Raw genomic sequence first — 5983 nt, 5'->3', positions numbered from 1 at the left:
CAGGGAAGGTGTGGAATTGTGTTTCTCCCAGCAAGGCACTTGGCAGTGCCACAGCTTTTTCTCTGCTTATTTCAGGGCTGGATTTTTGTTTCTGAGCTGACACTTCTACCTCCTGTGCCCGAAGTGGGACACATCAGGGGCAAGCAGAGGCAGCTCACCAGCCCTCTGCTTCCCATGAGCCGGTGCTTGAGTTCAGTTCTCCCAGCTCCACAGATCGTGTTCCTGCTCCGGCTCTGTCAGGGATGCTGGAAGTGTCCAAGGCCTGGTCGGACAGGGACTGGAGCAACCTGGGACAGTGGAAGGTGTACCTGCCCATGGCAGGGAGTGGGACGAGATGATCTTAAAGTCCCTCCCGGTGCCTGATTACCGAGGTTTTTCCCCGCCCCGGGGGGAGCGGCCGAAGCGAGCGGGGCGGTGTCTGTGGAATCACCTCGGCAGCGTGGCCAGGCCTGCTCCTTTTCTGTCCCCGCCGCCGTGTGGAGATGAAGCGGTTCTGGGGGGCTGGGCTTCTTCAGCTCGCCGCCATGAGGGCCAAGAGCGGCTCTGGTGGGCCGGGCTCCCTCGCCATGAGGGCAGGGAGTGGCTCTGGCGGGCTGGGCTCCTTCAGCTCGCCGCCGTGAGGGCAAGGAGCATCTCTGTCGGGCTGGGCTCCTTCAGCTCGCCGCCATGAGGGCAAGGAGCAGCTCTGGTGGGCTGGGCTCGTTCAGCTCGCCGCCGTGAGGGCAAGGAGCAGCTCTGGTGGGCTGGGCTCGTTCAGCTCGCCGCCGTGAGGGCAAGGAGCAGCTCTGGCGGGCCGAGCTCCCTCGCCATGAGGGGCCACCGCCGCCATGAGGTGAGGGGGGGGGGGTTACAGGGACGGGTGGCGGCAGCAGCGGGGCTGGAGACCGGGGCTCCGGGGCAGGAAGGCGCCACCTGAAATACTCACTGCCTCCTATTTAGCTGTTCGGCTGGGAGACTGGGGATGTTGCTCGGCTGTGCAGTTCAGCATTAATTCCTCAGCCTTTCGCTTGGTGTGCTGGCTTTTGTCCTCTGCCACAAGCCAGGCCGCTGCTGTTGAGCTTTGTGAATACAGATGGAACTAATGGCTTATTTGTGATGTTTCTGCTGTCCTCTCTTTAGGCCTTCAGCCGATGACCGATGGCGGTGACCCGCCCGAAGGAGCAGCTCTGAGGTGCCCCGGCCCCGTCGCGTGTGGAACCCCGAGCTGAGCTGTGCTGAGCTGTGCTGGGACAGCCGGGGAGGTGCTCCGGGAGGGCACTGGAGCCTGCGAGAGCAGATGTGAAGGGATAACCTGCCCACGGGACACAGCAAGAGCTCTGGAGCCACATGGGTGAAGTGTGACCGTGAGCCAGCCTGGGAAAATGGGCAAAAATGTTTTGCTGTCTAAAAGGCCTCTGCTGGCTCCTGTGCTAGCCTTAGGTCCTCAGGGTGGAAATGACGTGGTTTATCCAGAAATAAGTTTAGCTTATCTATTCCTCTTGCTGGATGAAGCCTTGATGAGAGTAGGCATCATCAGAAAAGTGCCTCCATGTTTTTTCTGCCCGGTAAACCCCCCAGTTTTGGGGTTTTTGTCTCCCAGCAGTAGTCAGCTGCCCGTGGCTGCTCAGTGCCTGTGCCAGTGTTATGCTGCTGGGAGAAAAAGGTGCTGCTGAGCTTTCCTGGCACCAGCAAGGCCGTCCTAGTGCTCAGTGGTGCCACGTTTTGGCAGCACTCTGCATGCCTGAGAGTGGAGTAACTCCTGCCCGTGGAGACAGTTGACTAGACTGTATGTGTTCATGCAGCAACAGGCAGCTTTATTGAGATCTAACTTCCTTATATAGATGAGAAGGCCCATGAAGGTAATCCTCATTGGCTGAGCCAGTTACTACTCAGCTAACCAGCCAATAGCAGCCTGAGTCTCCAATGGCCTGGGCCTGCTCTTACTGGTCGAATTACATAAGCAAGGTAATTATATAATAAATAACTTATGAAGTTGGAATTATTTATACTGTGTGGCCTACAGGCCGATGTAGAGCATCACAGAGGAATAGCTTATAAATATGGAACTTGTGTGTGTCATAAAACCTCTATAGCTCATAAATATGGAACTTGTGTGTGTCATAAAACCTCTGTTCGCATGATGTTTGGGGCACTTGAATGGAGGAAGGATCCTCCAAGTGATCAGTGCTGCAATAAAAATGAATTCTTTTTGATACTCAAACTGTGTTAGAAAGTTTCTTTTTGGGTGATTTCAGTGTCAGTTCCACAAGGCCCTGTAGTTTCACAGTGGCCCCTTGGTTCTAAAGTGTCACGATGGCCTCAGTCCCACAAGGCCCCACAATGTCCAAAGAGTCCCCTTAATTCCATGGGGCCCTGAAGAGCTACAATGGCCCCTTGGCTCCATGAGGCCCTGCAGTGCCACCCTGGGGCAGGAGGCCAGGAGGAACTCGTTCCCCACACGCTGCAGCTCCCTGGGCCAGCTGGCACCAACATCTTCTCCCAGGCCAGCACTGCTGGGTACAGCCAGGGCCGAGCCACACTGCAGCTCCCTGCAAACCACGGCGGGGGCTGCGAGGCCAAAACCCGAGTCACAGACAGTTTGTCACTCTTCCTGTCTGTATCTGACCAAGAAATGTCCCATTGTGGGGTCCCCTTTCCTGCAGTCACTGCAGCACTGGGACCATCCCTGGAGCTCTGAGCGAGAGAAATGGTCAACGTTGCACCTCTGCACTGACTCAGGGATGGTGGGAGATGCTCTCTGGGGTGGCTGGAACCATGGAAAAAGGACAGTTGGGAGCACAGAGGGAAACCCAGCTGAGCTGCTGGACTGGGTCAAGACATCTCTGTCTGGGGGAGAAGTTGGCTGTGAAACTCCCTCCTGTGGATGCTCACGTGCCCAAGAGTTGGGCACTGAAGAGCATCACAACAACAGACAGGAGGATGGGGCAGCCAGGATTAAAGTGCCTCAGGGGGGTCTGGACTGGCCACACAAGGGTGAACCCTGGACACCATCTCCAGGTTATCCCTGACTGTGAAATATGGGCTGAGATCAATCAGGGCCAGGCCAGGCAAAGCCCCTGTGGTGTGGGGGGGCAATGGTGGGTGTGGGATCTCAGCACCTCAGGATGAGGGTGCAGAGCGACCAAGACCACCCTTGGGGGGCTCGGGAGTCCTGGAATGTTGCCAGAAGTGTCTGGTGACAGGACTTTGATCCTACACAGGAGATGACACCTGTATGAGGACTGGGAGGATTTCACTGGGTGAATGGTGAAGGGATAAGTTAATTAAGGTGTAGAACACAGGGTTTAGGATTTCTGTACAGGGGGGTCTAAAGAAGTAAGATGGAGGAATTGGGGTGTGTCCTGTCCTTCTTCTTCTTCTTCTTGGCCTCCATCTTCTGTGGTGATGGTGGCACTTTGGGATTGGTCTTTACTAAAAGTACACCGGCTAATAAGAGTAGAAAGTATTGGAGAAAAATCATAAATATTGTACACGTAACTTTGGATATAAAGATAAGTGACCGCCCCAGGGGCTGCGGGAGTGTGCCCATGGCTGACTGCTGTGCAGACCTCTGTCGGGCTGAAAGAAAATCTTTTAGATAAACAATTAATAAACACTGAGACCGAAACAAGATCAGAAGTCTCTCCTCGTCCTTTGAAGCGCCGGGCTGTCCAAGGCCACCCTGGGCCTTTCCAGGTCTTTGAAACAACCGAGAAACCGAGCAAGTGGCATCCCTGAGCTATCTCCGGACATAAAACAGCCGGGAAGAGAAACCGACAACCAGCAAACATAAATCAACCATAAAACAGAAGAGAAAGAGAAAAATGAAACTCCGACAGTGGCGTTCACTGCGTGGGCTACTCCCCACCAACCCTTTCGGGGGGGGGATCAGCCCTGAAGAGCTGAAGCTCAAGAACTGAAAAGCAAAGAGGGCAGCTCCAATCTAGGACGAATTCCCAGGAGAGCACTGATAGCTCCTGAGGAGAGAAGCCTGAAGAAAAAAGAAAAAGAAGAAGAGAAAGAAAAACAGCCAGAAGCGTCTGCAAAAAACAGCAGTCACTGAGAATTACATCTCTCAGCTTCTACCGAAGACAGTTCGTAGCAGAGCAGCCCGGATCGGAACCGGAAGGCGCCTCCGGATCCTTCTCCTGTGACCTGCTGGACAGAGACGGGAGGCTTCGGACAGCTCTGACGACAGATTCGGTGAGAAGGTCAAAATATAAGAACATAATTGCACACACTCTCCCAAGAACAACGGGAAATTTTGTCCACCTTACAAGGCGTGGCTCAAGCACACACAGAAGAGATCCCAAAGAAAGTATTAAAACAGCTATTGTTGTGGGCAAGGCTTAATTACCCACTTGCCGAAACATGCCTGCTATTGGAAGTGGGGTTTTGGCAGGAAATCAATAGGTACTGATATTTCTTAACGACAAAAAAGACGAGACAGCGTTAAAGCTGCTCTCGTCGGCAAGGGTATTGCTGGAAAAGCATACCGGTTCAGTCGAAAAGACTGGGAGAGCATCCTCAACAGAAGGGTGGGGGAGCAAGGCTCCCGGAAAAAGAAAAAAAAAAGAAAAGCATACCGGTTCAGTCGAAAAGACTGGGAGAGCAACGAAAAGTTGCTCTGCATCCTCAGCAGAAGGGTGGGGGAGCAAAGCTCCGGGAAAAAAAAAATTATTTCTGGCCTTAAGAAGCCAGGGGGAAAGGGCTCTCGAGAAAAGAGAGCAGGAAAAAATATTAAAGCCCCGGTCCCAAAACCCAGAAACCCCAGGAAGCTCCTAAAGCGTCCTGAAACTCCGGAGAGTACAGGGGAGTCAGGATCGGAGGGGGGGGTGAAGGGGGACAGAGAAGGGATCGGGGGGGGGCGCTTCCTCGCGGGGGCACGGCGCGCGGTAGCGGCGGAGCCGGCGGGGAGCGCGGGAGAAGAGATACCGGGAGACACATGTCCCGGTGCGGCTTTTGTCAGCACGGCGCCGGGGGGTGGCGGCCGCTCCGGCCGGCAGAATAGCGGAGACGCGCGCGGCGGGCAGAACTCGCAAAAACCCGCGGACAAATTCGGCTCGAATTGCGGGGCGGGGCGGGCCCGGGTGCCGGCGGGGGGCAGACCGTACACACCGGCGGGAGGAATGGACACAGAGACAGAGTCAGGGGCAGACCGAGGGAGGAGACCTGGGAGGTGGAACAAGGGGGGGAGAGTGACGTCAGCCCAGGAGAGACGGGGAGAGGCTCGGAGAGCACGCATGCGCAGAGAGTAGAGCGCGGGCGGGGGCGGGCCCGTGACGTCTCGGGCGAGGAGGGGCCGTGCTCGGGATCCTATGTCCCAGGGGCTCCACACCCTCTTCAGCCTTGGTACCTCTGGATGAAAACCCTCGGAGTTCCAGTCCCTTCCCTTCAAGGGAGACGTTCTGGTGTTCAAGCTCCATTTCCAGCTGAATTAAAAGCCAGACAGACACGGTCTCAAACGAGATCACGAACACGGCAGTTGACAGGACGAGGGGCAGTCGAGCCCATGCTGTCGTCCGACCTGGGGAGGCCGGTGACAGCGCCACCTAGTGGGGGGCAAGGCTTTCTCTTGTATCTCCACAGAGCGAGGTCTGACGTGGGTGTCGGCACGACACGTGAAACCATTTCGAGTGCGAGAACATGAAAACGCGGATCCGAGAAACAAGATCCAAGAAACAAAAAGACGAGTACTCAGACAGGAGTCGAGACTCAGACTGCACAAGACAACTCGGAAGAGAAATAAAAAGAAACTAAGGACTTTGGGGGAATTCTCTGTTAAGGTCCTGAATGAAAAGCGAACAATGATTTCACATAGAAGCGAAGCCATGAGTTTTATGATGCTTATCTGCATCGTTCTTTCATTCATTGCAGTAAGCAATGGGGGTAATATACCTATTAGTCAGCAAAAGCAGAATGTATGGTAGAATTCTTTGACATCTCTCCCATTTGGAGAGGAATTTTAAGGGTAGAATTCTTTGACATCTCTCCCATTTGGAGA

General features: G+C 54.7%; 1 non-coding gene across 1 annotated transcript; it reads left to right on the top strand.

The window, feature by feature from the left end:
* Window positions 1–1574: 1574 nt before the first annotated feature.
* On the top strand, window positions 1575–1778 carry LOC134433506 (small nucleolar RNA SNORA74). Its single transcript, XR_010031577.1, has one exon. It is a non-coding gene; the product is annotated as a small nucleolar RNA SNORA74 (small nucleolar RNA).
* Window positions 1779–5983: the final 4205 nt, after the last annotated feature.

Source organism: Melospiza melodia, unplaced genomic scaffold, assembly GCF_035770615.1.
Source record: "Melospiza melodia melodia isolate bMelMel2 unplaced genomic scaffold, bMelMel2.pri scaffold_18, whole genome shotgun sequence".
NCBI classification, from domain to species: domain Eukaryota; kingdom Metazoa; phylum Chordata; class Aves; order Passeriformes; family Passerellidae; genus Melospiza; species Melospiza melodia.
This window is presented reverse-complemented; position numbering and strand designations above follow the sequence as displayed.